The sequence below is a fragment of the Rhinopithecus roxellana genome, chromosome 1 (genome assembly GCF_007565055.1).
Source record: "Rhinopithecus roxellana isolate Shanxi Qingling chromosome 1, ASM756505v1, whole genome shotgun sequence".
In the NCBI taxonomy this organism is placed as follows: Eukaryota; Metazoa; Chordata; class Mammalia; order Primates; family Cercopithecidae; genus Rhinopithecus; species Rhinopithecus roxellana.
In genome coordinates, this window is record NC_044549.1 from 40,756,988 (window position 1) to 40,777,240 (window position 20,253).

Sequence of the window (20,253 nt, forward strand, 5' to 3'; positions counted from 1 at the left end):
CCGAGATGGGCGGATCACGAGGTCAGGAGATCGAGATCATCCTGGCTAACACGGTGAAACCCCGTCTCTACTAAAAAATACAAAAAAACTAGCCGGGCGAGGTGGTGGGCACCTCTAGTCCCAGCTATTAGGGAGGCTGAGGCAGGAGAATGGCATAAACCGGGGAGGCGGAGCTTGCAGTGAGCTGAGATCCGGCCACTGCACTCCAGCCTGGGCAATAGAGCAAGACTCTGTCTCAAAAAAAAAAAAAAAAAAAAGAAACAACTCATTGGTAAAAGTAAGTACATGGTCAAATTCAGAATATTCTAATACTGTAATGATGCCATGTAAATCACTTTTATCTTTAATGTGAAGGTTAAAAGACAAAACTATTAAAAATAATACCTACAATAATTTGTTAAGGGATATACAACATAAAAATATGTAAATTGTGAAATTGAAAACACAGATGTTGAGGAGGGTGGATAAAAAGTGTAGAGTTCTTGCATGCAATCACATTTAAGTTGTTACCAGTTTAAAATAGACTATTGTAACTATAAGGTGTTTTATATATTCCTTATGGTGAGTACAAAGCAAAAAACGTATATTAAATACACAAAAGGTGAAGAGCAAGAAATCAAAGCATAGTACTAGAGAAAGTCACCTAATTACAAAGGAATACAGCAAGAGAGGAAGAAAGGAACAAGGACCTACAAAACAACCATAAAACAATGAACTAAATGATAGTAGTAAGTCTTTATCAATAATTACCTTGAATGTAATTGGATTAAATTCTCCAGTGCAAAGACATAGAGTGGCTGAGTGGATAAAAACAAACAAATGAGACCTATGTCCAGCCTATAAGAGATTCACTTCACAGTTTAAGGACTCACATAGACTGAAAGTGAAAGGATGAAAAAAGATACTCAATGCAAATAGAAACCAAAATAGAACAAGTGTAGCTAAACTTACATCAGATAAAATAGGTTTTAAGTAAAAAACTATAAAATGAGACCAAAAAGGTCATTATGTGATGATAAAGGGGTCAATTCATCAAGAGGCTTTAACAATTATAAATATATGTGCACTCAACATTGGAGCACCTAAATATATAAAGCAAATATTAATAGATATGAAGGGAAAGCTAGACTATAATACAGTAATAGTGGGGACCTCCAGTATCCCACTTTCAGCAATGAACAGAACATCTAGACAAAAAATCAATAGAGAAATATCAGACTTATGCTACACCTTAGACCAAATGGACCTAACAGACATATATAGAATATTCCATCCACCAGCAGCAGAATACACATTCCCTCAAATACACATAGAACATTCTCCAAGACTGATGACTGATAAACAAGCCTAACAAACTTAAGAAGATTGAAATTATAGCCAGTACTTTTTTCCAACCACAGTGGTATATAAAATAGAAATCAGTAACAGGAGGGATTTCAGAAAATTCACAATTACATGGAAATTAAACAACATGTTCCTGAACAACAAGAAGTCAAAGAAGAATTGAAAAGGGAAATTAAAAAAAAAAAATACCTTGAGGCAAATGAAAATAGAAACACAAGACATAGTTATGGGATGCAACAAAAGCAGTTCTAAGAGGGAAATTTATAGCAATACGTGCTTGCATCGAAAAAGAAGAAAGCTCTCAAGTAAACAACGTAATATTACACCTCAAAGAACTAAAAAAAGAACAAACTAAGCCCAAAATTAGTAGAAGGAAAGAAATAATAAAGATTAGACCCGAAATAAGTGAAGTAGAGACTAGAAAAATAATAGAAAAATCAACAGAACTAGGCCGGGCGCGGTGGCTCAAGCCTGTAATCCCAGCACTTTGGGAGGCTGAGACGGGCGGATCACGAGGTCAGGAGATCGAGACCATCCTGGCTAACACGGTGAAACCCTGTCTCTACTAAAAATACAAAAAAAAAAAAAAGACTAGCCGGGCGAGGTGGCAGCGCCTGTAGTCCCAGCTACTCGGGAGGCTGAGGCAGGAGAATGGTGTGAACCCGGGAGGCGGAGCTTGCAGTGAGCTGAGATCTGGCCACTGCACTCCAGCCTGGGTGACAGAGCAAGACTCCGTCTCAAAAAAAAAAAAAAAAAAGAAAAGAAAAATCAACAGAACTAAAAGTCGGTATTTTGAAAAAATAAAATTGACAAACCTTTAACTAGACTACTTAAGGACAGAGAGGGAAGACTCGAGGAAAATCAGAAGTAAAAGAGGAGACATTACAACTGATACCACAGAAATGCAAAAGATAAAAGACTACTATAAACAACTACATACCAACAATTTGGACAATCTAGAAGAAATGGATAAATGTCTAGACACATGCAACCTATCAAGACTGAACCATGAAGAAAATAGAAAATCAGAATAGACCAATAACAAGTAAGGGCATTGAATCAGTGATGAAAAGACCCTCATCAAAGAAAATCCTAGGCAGGACCCAATGGCTTCACTGCTGAATCCTACCAAACATTTAAATTGCAAAGTCTTCCAAAAAAATTGAAAAGGAGGAAATACTTCCAAACTCATTTTACAAGGTTAGCATTACTCTTATTTCAAAACTAGACAAAGATACTATGAGAAAGAAAAATTATAGGCCAATATGCCTGATTAACATAGATGCAAAAATTCTCAAAAAAAAGTAACAAACTAAATTCAACAAATTAAAAGGATCTTTCACCATGATCAAGTGGGATTTATCCTAGAGATGAAAGAATGGCTCAACATACACAAATCTATAAATGTGATATACCATATTAACAGAATGAAGAACAAAAATCACATGATCATATCATTAGATTCAGAAAAAAAATTGACAAATTCAATACTCTTTCATGACAAAAAAAAAAAAAAAAACTCTTAACAGATTTGTTATAGAACAAATGTACCTCAACATAGTAAAATCCACATATGACAAACCCACAACTAACATCATTCTCAACAGTAAAAAGCTGAAGCCTTTTCCTCTAAGATCAGAAAGAGACAAGGATGCTCCACTCTTGCTAATTCTATTCAACATAGTACTGGAAATTTCAGCCAGCACAGTTGGGCAAGAGAAAGAAATAAAAGGGACCCGCATTGGAAAGGAAGAAGTTAAATTGTTTTTCTTTGCAGGTGACATGGTCTTATATATAGAAAACCCTAATGACTCCAACAAAAAAAACTAATAGAAATGATAAAGGAATTAGGTTACAGGTACAAAATCAACATACAAAAATCAGTAGCATTTCTATACATTAACAACAAGCTATACAAAAAGAAATCAAGAAAACAATCCCATTTATAATAGCTACAAGGAAAAAAATAAAATACTTCGGAGTAAATTGAATCAAGGAGACCTGTACATTGAAAACTATCAAACATTGATGAAAGAAATTGAAGAAGACACAATTAAATGAAAGGACATCCTGTGTTCATGGATTGAAAGAATTAATATTGTTTAAATATCCATGCTACTTAATGCAATCTACGGATTCAATGCCATCTACAGATTCACTGCAATCTCTATCAAAATTCCAATGACATTTTTCACAGAAATAGAAAAGGCAATCCTAAAATTCATATGGAACCATAAAAGACCCTAAGTAGCTAAAATAATCTTGAAGCAAAAAGAACAAAGCCATCACACTAACTGACTTAAAAATCTACTGCAAAGCTATGCTAATCAAAACAGCATGGTACTACACACAAAGACCAATGGAACATAATAGAGAGCCCAGAAATACACCCACGGATTTGTGGTTAATTGATTTTTGACAAAGGTACCAATAACACACAATGGGAAAAGGACAGTCTTTTCAATAAATGATGCGGAAAAAACTGGATATCTACATACAGAAGAATGAAATTAGAACCTTTTCTCCACACCATATTCAAAACCCAACTCAAAATGGATTAAACACTTAAATATAAGTCCTCATACTGTAAAACTGTGAGAAGAAAACATAAGGGAAAAACTCCTAACATTGGTCTGGATGATGATCTTTTGGATATGACTCAAAAGCACAGGCAACAAAAGTGAAAATAGACAAAAGGATTACATCAAACTAAAAAGTTTCAGCACAACAAAAAATAATAAACAGAGTGAAGAGACATCCTGCTAAATGGGAGAAAATATTTGCAAATCATACATCTGGTAAGAGGTTAATATTCAAAATATGGGAGGAACTCAAACAACTCAATAGCAAGAAAATAAATAACCCAATTAAAAAATGGGCAAAGGACTGAATATACATTTCTCAAAAGAAGACACATATGAATGGCCAACAGATACATGAAAAAAATGCCCAACGTTATAATCATTCAAGAAATGCAAACGAAAACCACAATGTGATATCACCTCATACTGTTAGAATGGCTATTATCAAAAAGACAAAAAATAAGTGTTGAGGAGGATGTGAAGAAAAGAGAACCCTTGCACATTGTTGGTGGGAATGTAAATTAGTACAGCCATTGTGGAAAACATTACAGATGTCCTCAAAAAATAAAAAATAGAACTACCATATGATCCAGCAATTCCACAACTGGGTATATATCCAAAGGAAATGAAATCAGTGTGTGAAAGAGATATCTGCACTCCCATGTTCACTGCAGCATTAATCACAATAGCCAAGATTTGAAATCAACCTAAGTGTCCATCAACAGATGATAGTATACACACAATTGAATACTATTCAGCCTTAAAAAAAAAAAAAAAAATCCTGTCATTTGCAGCAACATGTCTGAACCTGGAGGGCATTATGCTAAGTGAAATAAGCCAGGCACAGAAATACCAGCATAATGCCATGAACCAGGCATAATGCATCCACACACATACACATATGCTATCACTTACATGTAGAATAGAAAAAAGTTGAACTCATAGAAGTAAAGGGTAGAATGTTGGTTGCCAGAAGCTAGTGTGGTAGGGAGATACTGGTCAAAGGATATAAATTTCCATTAGGAAGAATAAGTTCAAGGGATGCATTGTACAACCATGGTGACTATATTTAATAACAATGTATTATATTTTGAAAATAGCAAAGAGAGATTTTAAGCACTCTTTCCCCCAAAAATGAAAAGTATATGAAGTAGTGCATATGTTAATTAGCTCGACTGAGCCATTCTACAATGTGTACGTATTTCAAACCATCATGCTGTACCTGACAAATACAATCTTTGTCAGTTAAAAGTAAATAAATGAAATAGTAAAGGATGTTGGCAGTAAGTCAAAGTAAAATGGAAAGAGAATCAGAAACAGTACTTATGTCCTCCAATGTCTACATATCAACTTTTCCCAAACAAATGTTCCATGGATAACTGCTTTTCAGGACATTCATAAGCAGGCCTGCTCCTGGTATTTGCAAGACCCAGGTCAAGAGGATGAATTGAAGCTTCATATCGTATGAAAATATATAAAGTTGTAAATTAGGCTAACATACTGTTAGATAAAATTTATTCTACCCGCCTACTTTCACAAACATGTCTTTGAGATGATAACATTGAAAAATGGGTAAGCAGCTATGGGCTTTATGTAATTGAAAGATGGCAAGAACCAAAGATGATAAACTTAGTTATTATTGTACATGTCTGACTCTTCTGTTTATGGTCCAGTAATATTTGGACAAGTAATGAAATAAAGGCATACATGGTTTTTTAAAAGTTAGAAATACATATGTATATATAAAAACAAATACATATATGTATATACATTATGCCTGCAATATACAGAGAATATTTCTGGAAAGGTCAATAAGAAATTGGTAGGTAGCTGTTGCCAGGCATGGAAACTGGGGACTGGAGTTCACACTTGGGGAAAAGAGATTTACCTTCCTCATGTTGACATTCTTTTGTATTTTTATTTTTTTTATGATATATGTATATTATTTTCAGTTACAACCCAGTAAGTGTACAGATTTTTTTAAGTGCTAGAATTTGGAAACTGACACACTGTGAAGTAAGGAACATCTGGATCCCTAAGGCTTATAAATGGCAGAGCTGGGATATGTGTGGGGCTGTCTGAGTTCAAAGCTAGGGCTCAGACACACTGTATCACAGTAATTTTTTGCATGTATTGATCTGCTAATGAATGTTTCTAAAAGATGACATAATCATAAACATTTGTTTGGCTCTTTTTTACAGATTGTGATTAAAAAAATAAAAAGAAGCAGTGCGAATCATCATAAAGAATTCCAATCGTCTGCACTTCTCCCAGAGTGTGCACTGCTCATAAACTTGCCAATGTGTGTTTCGTGAGAAAGGAGATTTATTTTCCTTAAACATCCAATAATTTAAAATGGTTTTCAGTAATAATAATCAAATGAAAAATCTTCATTCTCTTCAGTGTCTTCTAGACGCCCTACTTAAAAAGAACATTTTGTTATGTCTCATTTCCATATTTTGTTAACTATGAGGATGTGCTGGTTTGTTGAATCAAACAAAAGGAAATGTTGTGGAATATTTTTCCAAGTAGTTTTGGTTCACTATTCACAGGACATTGGCACTATCTACTAAGGCTGATAATGTGCATATTCCATGACCCAGGATTTTATCTCCCAGATATGTATTCAACAGAAATGCATGAGTATGTGCACCAACACGCATGACAAAAATATTTATAGTAGTGGTATTCACAATAGTCCCAAACTGGAAACCCAAGTGTCCATCTCCATTGAAACAGAAAACTATGCTTTGGTCTACTTCTACAGTGGCACATCAACCCACTTTTGAGCTTTAGATCTAAGAAGTATGTTCATGCAACAGCCATAGAGATGGTGCTGTTGAAAGGCAATCTGCCCATCCTGTGTTTTGACAAGCATCAGGATTCCATGAGGATTCTTCCTCAAAGACTGGCAAATAGGAAAAAACAGTAAATGAGCAAAAACATCAACATGGAGCTCAAGTAAAGAATTTATAAAGGAAAGTGTGTGCTACTCTGAAAACAATAAAAGCTTATGTTAGAAAATATCTTACTGTAAGAAACAAGTAAAATTTCAGAAACATTTGCTGGGTGTTTTTAATGGAGTCAAAAAGAAAGAGTCTTTTCAGAAACTAAAGTAGGGAATAATAAAAACAAACAAGGTCAAAAAATAGACAGATGCAGGCTGAAAATGAAAGAAAATGGGCTAAGATGGGAAAAATGTAAAAAGATTTAAAATCCAGCAACAAAATTTACACATTCATTTGGATGCAGTGAAAAGGGCAGAAATATCACAGCAGAGAATAAAATTGGTAATGTTGGCAACACATTTATTAAGTGCTCCAACATGAGATGGGAAGGAATGGGCAAAGTGATTAAAATGACAGAAGTTAGCTGTAGATGGCCTATCCCACAGCAATCAGAGTTCTTGAAGAAGAAACCAGAACAAATAAGATAGAAACAATAATCAGAGTTTAATAATTAATTTTCTGAGTTTTTTTTTTAAACTAATTATACAAACTTGAAAGGGTTCACCTTGCCCTAGCAAAACTAGGATTGGGGCACCTTTTTTCCCCCGAGGATCACTGACAAAAAAACACTGCACCAATAAGGAAGCAACTAAATTTTGTTTTGTTCTTTTAAAAATGCTAACCTGAACTAGGTAAAGGTTATATCATTCGCTTTTGAAATAAAACATCGGGAACACAAAATGAGAAGTGAGTTAGGTTGGGCTGATGGGATAGAAGGTGGGAGGCGAATGCTATACAGCTGGGAATAGCAGACTTTCTGTAAAGGGCCAAATGGTAACTACATTAGTGTTTGCGGGTCAGATGGTCTCCATCATAACTGTGTACTCAACTCTGCTGTTGTAGGGTAAGAGCAGCACTAGGTGACACAGAAATTAATGAGCATGACTGTGTTCCAGTAACATTTTATTTTAATTAAAATCAATTCATGTTTGAAAAAGGATTTAAAATAGCTTCTGATAAAGGACATACATAATGAAACTTAAAATATGATATTTTCTTTAAAAATCTTTATCCTTATGTAGACTTCTAAAACTATGTTTTGTATTTAGACTGTCAAGGAAAATATAAGTTTTTATACAATTCTCATTGACTAATCGAAGTTTACTAGGAGAAGAAAACTTTTTCCTGGTACTGGCATTCTTTTACTTATAATGGCTTGAGTTAAAAAGCTCCAACTTTTCTAATGTTTGCTTTTGAAAATAAAACACCTATAGTGACAATAAAAACACACACTTAAAGCCATGTGGTCATAGTGACTGGAGCCATGTAGTGAATTGGGGCCAGACTAGTACGATCAATAGCAATGCACAATCACAACAGAAAACTTTTTGCATGGATGCATAATCAGATATAGTGAATCATTGTAAAGAGAGGCAGTGCTTTAGCTGGAGGCAAGGTAAAATCCAAGAGGAAAGTGTGCAGTGTGGGTAAAGGATCTCTTTAGGATGAGAAACTGTTAGCACAAAATTGTTGGGAATTCTAAGTTCCTGAAGTACAGAACTCCCAGACAAATTATGTTAGAGCCTGAGTGTTAGTTCAGGAGGAGCTTCCACTGCTAACTCCCATCCCCCTACTCAGTTCTAGGCCACTGGTACCCACCTGAGGGTAGAGTTGTATTTACAAACACCTGGAGTGATTTTATGCAACAAACTGCACAGAGGATTATAGACTCAGTTACTAGGGGAGTGGAGAATGCCAGCAAGCCCCTGAGTAACAGTGAATGGCCTTCAACTGTGCTTACCAATCGTGGAACAAAAGCCAGCTAGAACCCTAGCAATATAGTAGTAGTATGGGATTTTGGGAGTGTTGCTTTTCTGGCCAGAAACCTCTGTGGACAGTGGAGCCTTTGCCTGAGTTCTTGTCCTGTGTCCAGGAAGAATGAGGTATGCAGACAAATAGAGGGTGAGCAAGATGAAGAGCAGTTTTGTTGAGTGTTAGTGCAGCTCAGAGGAGACCCACAGTGGGTAGCTCCTCTTTGTAGGTAGGTCATCCCATTGAGTGTTCAGCTCTCAGCAAAAAGGAGGCAATGGAGTGGATGGCTCCTCTCTGCAGGCAGGTCATCACGATGAGTATTCAGCTCTCAGCAGAGAAGGTAGCGCCTCTCTGCAGCTGGTCATTCAGACATCTCCTCTGCTCTGGCTGAGTCCATGGTTTTTTGATCTTCAGAGAGGGGAAGTGCATGCTGATTAGTCCATGGGCAGCCATGAGCAGGCCCAGGAAAAAGCGATATAAACTCCCCCTCCAGGCAGCAGTACTGGCAGCCCGGCCCCCAGGCTTCAGGACTTCTCAGCGTGAAGGTGGGACTTCACTGGGGCCCTGCCCCCTTCTGCCCAGGAGCTATCTGCCTCCCTTGTCATTCATGGCACCCAGGCTCTTACTGCCAAGGGATGCCTGCAGGCCAGCCCTGAACTCCCCTCAGCACCCCCTCAGCTTCCCTCCTGTGCTCTTCAGTGCCCAAAGACAGGAGGGGGACAAGGCAGCAGGGGGCTGGCATGTCAGCACTGCCTTGAGCGTGCACCCACCCTGCTGGCCTGTGACAGTGCCCTAGCTCAGCCCCAACCTTGCTCCACAATCAGAGCATGCACCAGGAGTGGGGAGAAGCCAGGTAGCAGGAGCAGGCACTTCCAAGCCTGCAAGGGCAGGGGGGCATTCCAGGGCCTCCAAGAGTGCAGGGATGCCTGAGTCTACAGCCTCAGCTTGGGCAGCTGCAGCTGTGCCCAGCAGCAGGCTCCTGCCTGCTCCCAGTCCCCCAAGAGCAAAGGGAAGCTCACATCTGCAGCCACGGTTGGGTGGCTGCAGCCCTACTGCGGGGGCAAGGCTCCTGCCTGCTCTGTGGAGTGGGAGGCCAGGGTCTACAGCCATGGTTTGGGTGGCTACAGTGGCACCAGGGGAGTTCCCACCCCAACTCAGAAGGGGCAGGGCTCGCGCTTGTCCCCAGCTCCCACCAGCTCCATGGAGGGTGCAGCTGAGGCTGCAGCACGAGGGTGTAGCATGGAAGTTAAGGGAGCAGGCTCTGGACCCAGACTGTCTGGGTTGAAATCACAGTCCAAGTTCAGTGTGTCAGACAGGTTATTTAATCCCACTAAGCCTTAGCTTCCTCATGTGTAAAATGGTATAATCATAGAATGTACATCACGAGGTTGATGTTGGGATGTAATGAATTAATTTACATAAAAAGCTTAGAGCAGCACACAACACACGGTAAACACTCAATAAGCACCAATTAGCTAATTTTACTATCACAAAGGGATAAAGGACAAAAGAGAAATAGGTGGAGCATGTTTCCCGCTTATAAGGGAAATGACCACACCTACCACTGTATAGACAGTGGCGCAGTGGATATCAGTGTCTAACCCATCAGATGAGTTTCTCCATCTCATTTGGGGAAAAATAAGAGACAGAGAGAATACGGATGTGCTATCATCTTGCCCCTCCAGCAAGAAAGGGATATGAATGAGTACCTCATGTTCTGTAGAAACTTGAGGTGTTGAGAATAAGGGCTCCCTCCCTACCAGGTATCAGTGCAGTAGAAGGAAGCCATAAGTATTGGCAGAAGAACTTCCCAGAAAACTTAGCTGCAATCATTTAAGGAGGCATCTTTTATGATAGGTGTCAAATGTTGAGGAAACTGGAAGGGAGGACTAGAGTGGTTCTTGGCTGTGGCTGCATGCTAAAACCACCTGAGTAAGAAAAAAAAAATGCTTCTTGGGTTTCACCTCAGACCAGTTAAGACAGAATCTTTAGAAGTGGAGCCCAAGCAAAGGGGATTTTTTTTTAAAGTTTCCCAAGTGATTTAATGTACATTCCAACTTGAGAATAGATGACGTGTTTCCCAAGGAAATTGTCCCTCTCCAAGCATTTACCATTCATACTTACTACAGAAGACATGTCTTCAGTCCAGGTTCTAATGGTATTTTCTTTGTAAAGCGTAAAGAATTTCAAAGGCAAGAAAAAAATATGTGAGAAAACACTGATACTGGACATAGTCATAACACTCTGTACTTCCTCAGTAACACACTTGTTAGTAATTTCCTGCGTAATCGTCTCTCTCACTGGCATGTGAGGGCAGGGCAGCAGCTGTACCTAGTGAATTCATTGTTTGCACCTGTAGTGCTTAGTCAGTCCAGTCTCTGGCACATATCAATCCCTCAGTAGGTATTTATTGAATGAAATTCTACATACTTAATGTTTGTAAAAGCAAACATTTGTGTGGTTTTAGAGAACATTTATTATGTCTTGGCATATTACGGTATGAAATGAGTTTCAAGGACAAAATTCTAATTTATAACATTCATTCCTTATAAATGTTTAACTTTTTGTGATTCAACTTGTGAATGTTATCGAGGAACCAAGTAAGTCATAAAGGAAGGGAGAGGCCTTCTGTATAACATCCTAAAAGGAATTTATCCCATTTATCCTTGTACAAATGACATTTGACAACTTAAGAAACCTCCAACACAAGTTTCAGAGAAGCAAAAATGTTCTTTTCACTGTTTCTTTTATTTTTAATAAAAATTAAAGATTTTATTAAAACATATCTATAAAATCAACTTTCAATTGTGTCAGAATGAAGAGGTTACCAATACTCCTCCACTAAAAAAAATCATACAACTGGACAAAATTGACAAAAGCATCCAGGGAACTAGAAACCTGCCAGAGACGGGCAGCAAGTTGAAAAGCTCCTGGAAATTCAAGGAGAAACAGCAGAAGGCTAATTCTTTCCCCGCAACTCCCATCAAGCTCAATTAGCAAGAATTATAGTTTTCTAGTTCAGAGTTGGCCAAAAACCCAGTGGCTCTGCTGCCAGAGGAGAAATACTTAAAAATTTTAAAATTTCAAAATTTAGGGTAGAGAAGTGGCATGAAATCTTATGACTTTGCATATTAAAAGTAGCAAACTCAGTTAGAAATGAATAGGGAAAGTCCACAGCTTTCTTAGCCCAAGGATGCAATCCCAGTTGGGGTGAGCAGCAAACCAACCAGAGTGCTAATGGGGAGATCCTGGAAGGGTTGAGACAAGTTTTCCAGATATCCCTGGCTGTCTTGAGAATACAAAAAAAAACTAACCCAGAAAGAGGAAAAAAAAGGAGAAACATAACACTAAAATCAAGTTGGGACAAATAGAAAATAAATCACAAAATGGTACACCTCAAGTTTAGCATGCATTAAATATTAGTGTATTAAACACTCCAGACAAAAGGCACAGATGTCAAAATGTTTTTTTTGGTTTTTTTTCTCAAAATTGTTTTGAAAAAAAAAAAGCAAAACCAAGTATACGATTTACAAGAGACACTTTTAAATATAAAAACAGTAATAATGAAAGTAAATGAATGGAAAATGATATAACAGGAAAATATTTAGCATAAGAAAACTAGAGTGGTTCTGTTACTACAGCTGGCAAAAAAAAAAAAAAAAAAAAAGAATTCAAAGCAGGAAGTATTACCAGAGACAAAGTAGGATACCTCATAATGATAAAAAATGAAAACTAAGGCCGGGTGTGGTGGCTCAAGCCTGTAATCCCAGCACTTTGGGAGGCCGAGACGGGCGGATCACCAGGTCAGGAGATCGAGACCATCCTGGCTAACATGGTGAAACCCCGTCTCTACTAAAAAATACAAAAAAATAGCCGGGCGAGGTGGCGGGCGCCTGTAGTCCCAGCTACTCGGGAGGCTGGGGCAGGAGAATGGCGTAAACCTGGGAGGTGGAGCTTGCAGTGAGCTGAGATCTGGCCACTGCACTGCAGCCTGGGCGACAAAGCGAGACTCCGTCTCAAAAAAAAAAAAAAAAAAAAAAAAGAAAAGAAAACTAAATAGTCGTATCTATTTATGCCCCTAATAACTGAGCTTCAAAATTCACAAAGCAAAACTAACAAATAAAGAAGTAAACAAATCTCCAAAGTTGAAGACTTAACACCTTCTTCTCAATAGTATAGAACAATTAGATAAGAAATCAGTGAAGTTTAGAAGACTTTAAAAACTATATACCTTTACTAAACACTAATCAGAACACTATACCCAACCACTGCAGAATACATATTCTTTTCAAGTGTACTTGGAACATTTACCAAGATAAGCCGTATTTTGAGCCACAAAACATCTTTATATGTTTCAAAAAATGGAAATCTTATAAAATATGTTATCTGACCACAGAAACAACTAACTTAGAAATCAGGAACAAATACATATTTTTAGAAAATCCCAAACATTTGGAAGTTAAACAATATATCTCTAAATAACCTTTGGATCAAAGAAGAAATAACAAAGGAAATTAGAAAATACTTTGATGTGAATGATTGAGAAAATACAAATTCAAAATTTATAGGGTGTAGCCAAAGCAGTGCTTACAGAGAAATGGTAACTATATGTACTCATGTTAGAAAAGAGGCTTAAAACCAGTTATCTAAGTTCCCAGAGAAATGGTAACTATATGTACTCATGTTAGAAAAGAGGCTTAAAACCAGTTATCTAAGTTCCCACTTAAGGAAAACACAGAAAGAAAGGCAAAGTAAAACCAAAGTAAGTAGTAGGAGAGATGTTTTAAGATACAGAAGAGCAGAAATTAATGAAACAGAAAGCTTAAAATGATACAGAAAATCGACAAGAACAAAATTTTATTATTTGAAGAGACTGGTTAAAAAAAGAGAAATCACAAATTATCAACATCACAAACAAGAGAGGGTATCACTATAGTGGAAGAGGGAATGTCACCATAGATCTTACAGGCATTAAAAGGATAATAAAGGAATAATTTGCAAACTTTATGACAATAAATATGATAGCTTAGATGAAATGGAAAAAGTCCTTGAAGCAGAATTTACCAAAAGATATACAATGATAAATAGAAAATCTATATATCCTTGTGTCTATCAAGTAAATTGAATTCATTATCAAAAACATTCCCCTAAAGAAACATCCAGGCCCAGATGGTTTCAGTGGCGAATTTCATCAAACATTTAAGGAAGAGATCATGTCAATCTTATACAAACTCTTTCCGAAAACATAGAGGAAACACTTTGCATCACATTTTAGGAGTCCAGTATAATCATATCATCTGATAGAGGTAAGAAAATAACGTTACAGGTCTATATCATGATTATAATTGCAGCGTTGGTGGTGTGGTGGTGAGCATAGCCACTTGCAACGATTATGAATGCAAAAGCCATTAATGAAATAGGACCAAAACAAATCCAGAATTCCAAAAAATAGAGAGAGATAGAGAGTATTATTCAGGACAAAGCATGTTTATTCCAAAGATGCAAGGTTAGTACAGCATTAGAAATATCAATGTAATTTGTCATATTAATAGAAAAAAGATTAAAAAAATATTATCTCAACTGAAAAATTCACAAAATTCTACACTCATTCATATTTAGAAATTCTCAAAAAACTAGGATAAAAAGGAACTTCCTCAACCTGACAAAAGCATCTATAAAGAAGACAGCTAGCATCATAGCTAATGGTGAAATATTCAATGTCCCCCACAAGGATATCTACCTCCACCACACTGCTATTTAATATTGTATTAGTCATTCTAACTGGTGCAATAAGGAAAGAAAAAAGTGTAAAGATCAGAAAAGAAGAAAACTGTCTTTCTTTGCAGAAAACATAATTATTTACATTGAATATCCTCACTAATATCAAGGAATAACTAATAAAACTATTTAATAAAGTCACAGTTATATCTCATCAATATAAATATATATATTTTTTCTATATACTAGCAACAAACAATTAAAATAGAGGTTTTTTTTAAAATTGACTTAATATCCAAAAAACGTAAAACACTTAAGAATAAACTTAACAAAAGACATGGAAGGCCTCTGCACCAAAAACTACAAAACATTGCTGAGAAAAATAAATGACCTAAATAGAGAGCCATGTTCACATATTGGAACATTCAATGTTGTTTTGTAGTCATTTCTCCCCAAATCGATCTGCCGATTCAATGCAATCACAATCAATATACTAACAGGCATTTTAATAACTTTTCAAAGTTGATTCTAGTATGTATATGGTAAAGCAAAGAATACAGGAATAGCCAAAATGGCTGGGCACAGTGGCTCACACCTGTAATCCTAGCACTTTGTAGGGATGGTGTGGGGGCTGAGGCAGGAGGATCACTTGAGGTCAGCAGTTTGAAACCAGTCTGGGCAACAAAATGACACCCCATCTCTACAAAAACAAATTTTAAAATTATCTGGGCCCAGTAATGCACACCTAGCTACTCAGGAGGCTGAGGCAGGAGGATGCCTTGAGCCCAGGAGTTTGAGGCTACAGTGAGTCGTGATCACACGACTGCACTCCAGACTAAGTAACAGAGTGAGAACATAAGAAAGAGAAAGAAAGAAAGAAAGAAAGAAAGAAAGAAAGAAAGAAAGAAAGAAAGAAAGAAAGAAAGAAAGAAAGAAAGAAAGAAAGAAAGAAAGAAAGAGAGAGAGAGAGAGAAAGAGAGAGAGGGAGGGAGGGAGGGAGGGAGGGAGGGAAAGAAGAAAGAGTGAACCAAAACCATCTTGATAAAGGACCAAGTTGAAAGGCTCATGCTACCTACTTCAAGACTTGCTATAAAGCCTTAGTGATCAAGACAGTGTGATATTGGCATAAGAACAGATAAATAGACATATATTGCAGAATAGGGAATCTAGACATCATCTCATACATGTATGGTTAACTGATTTTTTTTTAACTAAAGTCCCAGAGCTTAATAATGGGGGAAAGAGAGCCTTTACAACAAATAGTGCTGGAACAACAGAATAAATGAAAGAAGGAAAAATAGATCTTGACATCTACAACACAGCAAACACAAAAATTAATTTGAGATGGGTTTCAGAATTAAGTTAAAAACTTAACGAGTGTCTAGAAAAAAAACCAAAAAACAAAAAACCACAGAATGCCTTTATGACTTGTCTACAGGACTCCAAAGACACTAGTCATTTAAAAATGACTTACAGATGCCTGCAGCCCATTCTGGGGAAAGGTCATTCATCGTGATGACCAATGTGGATACAAAGCCTAACACAAAAAGGTCTTGAACTTTTGGAATAGGTTGTTCCTGTATTGATCACTGTTCTCAAAAGGAAAGCCTCAACACAAGCTGTACACCTGTATCATCTCCTTGTACAAAGAAGGGAACTGAAACATAAAGAAGAAACAAGTCGTCCACTGGCATTGCTGACATCAGCAAAATGGTAGAATAGGCAGCTCCAAACTCCCATCCCTCCACAGAAATACTGAAAAACAAGAAGCAACTGTCAGAGTCAATTTTGCTAGAACTCTGGAAAAGAGTCAAAAGTTTACGGCAATTAAGAAAGTGCTGAACCAAGAAAAAGCAACTTAAAAATGATAGGACATTTACCAGTTTTTAAAATGGGGGTGAAAATAATAGGAAAACTTTGTGGCAATTTTTCTTTCCTTGCCACATCTCCTCTTTGTCTCAGCAGCAGTCTTGAAGACAGCATCCCGTGTTCCCAGTATGGGACCCTGAACCCTGGTTCTGGAGGGAGCAGAGCAGGCTTCATTTGCAAATTGCTGGGGTTTGTTTGTCTGTTCTAACCTATTTGGGAGCTAACTGAAGAACTGATGTGAGGTGTGCATCTTGTTTTGCCTAACTGAGAACCCATGAAGAGGGAAAAGTGACAGTCATTGCTCAGAAACATTGTAAGGTGAATAGAAATCCTGCAGCCACCTGGAGGTGGAAGATTAAGGTTGAGACATGCAATAGAATGCTTAAGGTCTGGGAGCAAAAGCCAGGAAGACAGTTTCTTTGGGAAATTAGGGCAATTCAAAACTGCCAGTGTGTATTAGGGAGTTTAGAAAGCAACATGCATGCCAGGACAGGACACATGTTCAGAAAATACCTGAGAAGACCCTAACCTCTGTCTGATCTCTGGGCTCAGTACAAGTAGAAAGTGAAGGCTCATGTGAATTTTTTTTTTTTTTTTTTTTTTTTTTTGAGACAGAGTCTCACTCTGTCATCCAGGCTGGAGTACAGCTCACTACAACCTCTGCCTCTTGGGTTCAAGCAATTCTCCTGCCTCAGCCTCCTGAGTAGCTGGGATTACAGGTGCCTGCCACCATACCTGGCTAATTTTTGTATTTTTAGTAGAGACAGGATTTTGCCATGTTGACCAGGCTGGTCTCAAACTCCTGACCTCAGGTGATCAGCCTCCCAAAATGCTGGGATTACAGGTGTGAGCCACCATGCCCGGCTTCATGGGGAATTTTAAATGCCCTACCAAAGTGTTAATAGTGCCCTAAGACAGAGCCAATCCACAGAGACTAGAAGAGGAGGGGGTTTTATTTGTTTTGTTTTACTTAGCTCCTGGCAGTCAAGGATAGTTCTATCAAAAACACTGGCTGAAGACAAGCTAAGCCTTCAGCAATCAAGACAAGCAAACCTTAAGGAACCGGAAGGATCTGACTTCCAGAGTTAAAACACGGTAATATTTGAATGTTCAATTTTAAAAAATCATAAGGCATACAAAGAAACAGGAAAGGATAATGCATTCAAAGGAAAAAAAATAAACTGACAAAACTGTCCATGAGAAAGCTCAAACATTGAAATTATTAGGCTAAGACTTTAAAAACAACTGTCTTAAATACATTCAAAGGACTAAAGGAGATCATGGAAATGAAGAAAGGAAACCAGAAAAATGATATATGAACAAAATGAGAATATCAATACAGAGATAGAAATTATAAAAAGGAATCAAATGGAAATTAAGAAGGTGAGAAGTATGATAACTGAAATGAGAAATGTCACTAGAGGAGTTCAACAGCAGGTTTGAGCAGGCAGAAGAATGATTTAACAAACTTGAAGATAGGACAATTGAAATGATCTATTCTGAGGAGCAGAATGAAAATGAGTGAAGAAAAGTGGACAAAGACTAAGACACCTGTGGAACACCATCAAGTGGACCAACATATGCATTATGAGAGTCTCAGAAGGACAAGGGAGAGAGAGACAGAGAGAGACAGAAATTATATGTGAATGGCCAAAAATGTCCCAAATGTTATAAAAGACATGAGTCTACACACCCAGGAAGCTCAACAAAGCCCAAGCAAAATAAACACGAAGAGATACACCAAGATACAGTATGGGCAAATTGTTGGAAGACAAAGAGAATCTTGAAAACCCCAAGAGAGAGGCAACTCATCCTGTACAAGGGAGCCTTAATAAGATGAACAGTTGATTTCACATCAGAAACCATGGAGGCTTGAAAACAGGAGGCCTGATGCCACTTCACACCTAGAATGGATATAATTTTTTAATGGAAAATAACAAGGAGAGGATGTTGGAGAGGACATGAAGAAATTGAGACCCTTTTACATTGCTGGTGGGAGTACAAAACGATGCCACTGCTGTGGTAAAGCTTGGTAGTTCCTCAAAAAGTTAAACGTAGAACTACCACATGACCCAATGTCTTAGTCCATGCAGGTTACTACAACAAAATACCATAAATTGGATAATAAACAACAAAAATTTATTTATCATAGTTTTAGAGACTTAGAAGTCCAAGTCAAGGTGCCAGCAGATTCAGTGACTGGTGAAGCCACCTTCCTGGATCATAGATGACAGTCTTCTCACTCTAACTTCAGGTGGAAGAAGGGGCGTCAACCATGAGGGCTCTACCTTCATGACCTAATCACCTCCCAAATGCCCCACCTCCAAAACCATCACCTTGGGGGTTAGGATTTCAACATACGGATTTTGAGCAGACTCAAACACCAGCAGTTACACTCCTAGGTACATATCCAAAAGAATTAAAGCAGAAGCTCAAACAGATATTTATACACCAATGTTCATGGCAGCATAATTCACAACAGCCAAAAGATACATGGATAAGTTAAATATGCTATATGCATACAATAGATTATTATTCAGCCATAAATAGGAATGATGTTCTGACCCACGTTACAACATGAATGAACATTATGCCGACTGAAATAAGCCAGACACAAAAGGACAAATATTGTGTGATACCAAATACATAAAATATCTAGAATATGCAAATTCATGGAGACAGAAAGTAGATTAGAGGTTACCAGGGGCTCAAGGAAGGTAACAATGGGGAGTTGCTTAATGGATGGAGTTTCTATTTGGGATGATGAAGAGGTTCTGGATATGAATAGTGGTGATGGTTGCAAAACATATAATTAATGCTACTGAATTGTACACTTCAAATGATTTAAATGGTTAATTTTATGTTATACGTATTTTTTACCATAATAAAAAATGTTGGCTGGGTGTGGTGGCTCATGCCTGTAATCCCAGCACTTTGAAAGGCCAAGGTGGGAAGATCGCTTGAATTCAGGAGTTCAAGACCAGCCTGGGCAACACAGGGAAACCCGTCTCTACCAGAAAAACATAGCTGGGCATATGCCTGTAGGCCCAGCTACTCAGAAGGCTGAGGCAGGAGAATCGTTTCAGCTTGGAAGGTTGAGGCTGCAGTGAGCCATGATTGCCTCCACTGCACTCCAGCCTGGGCAACAGTGCAAAATCCTGTCTCAAAAAAAAAAAAAAAAAAAAAAAGTAAAGACTGATAAATTGTACCTTATAAAAATAAAATAAATACATAAAATGTGACTAGCAATTTTAAGACACTTAAATACTGGAATTAATGTATTGAATACCTACTCTGGGAATTAGTGTTATGTTTTCATTTACAGAGACAAAACAGGTCTAATTGATTGACTAAACAGTAGCTGTAAATGTGATCAGTGTTTGGATGTCTATTCATAGAATAGGCATAATTTTTCTGAGAGATGATTTGACTCTTGGCTGCTTCCTGTATGACCCCTTGATTTACATTTCATTCAAGAGTTTCTAATATAATATTGTGGAGCAAAGAAACTCGACAGCAACAGCCGTTGAGAGAAAGTAACTGTCATATTAATATTGCTGGGAAGAGGTATTGTGGTGTTACCAGATTCCAGATTTGCACCTTTTCCCCTCAATCCCTTTATCCCTCTCATACATTATAGTTATTTATGAAAATATATGTATAATTCTAAATAATTTTTAGATAATTCCATATATACTAAATACCCAATTATCTCTTTGCTATCAAAGGATGATTTATCTTCATCATGACACTTGCCATCGTTACAAGTTTAAAGCCTAAAAATTAAAACTTAAGAGGTTTCACACATTTAAGAGCTAATTTATTTAATAATAAATCAAAAGTAAGTATGAGTTTCATTTAGTAGTAGCATGAGCTAGCTGCGGGGAAGGTCCTCTCAAGGTGGTCCTTTTTCTTCTTTTCAATAAAGGCAGAACTCTATTAAAGTGTATTAGTAAAAACCATACTTAAAATAATTACTA

The 20,253-nt window shown here is 37.4% G+C and overlaps 1 protein-coding gene across 1 annotated transcript in view; it reads left to right on the top strand.

The window, feature by feature from the left end:
• Window positions 1–8,176, top strand: part of MAATS1 (MYCBP associated and testis expressed 1) — a 65,303-nt gene extending 57,127 nt beyond the window's left edge. Inside the window, exon 18 of the mRNA XM_010357467.2 lies at window positions 6,128–8,176. The gene's annotated coding sequence lies outside the window, so the exon portion shown is untranslated. The remainder of the gene's footprint in view (window positions 1–6,127) is intronic.
• Window positions 8,177–20,253: the final 12,077 nt, after the last annotated feature.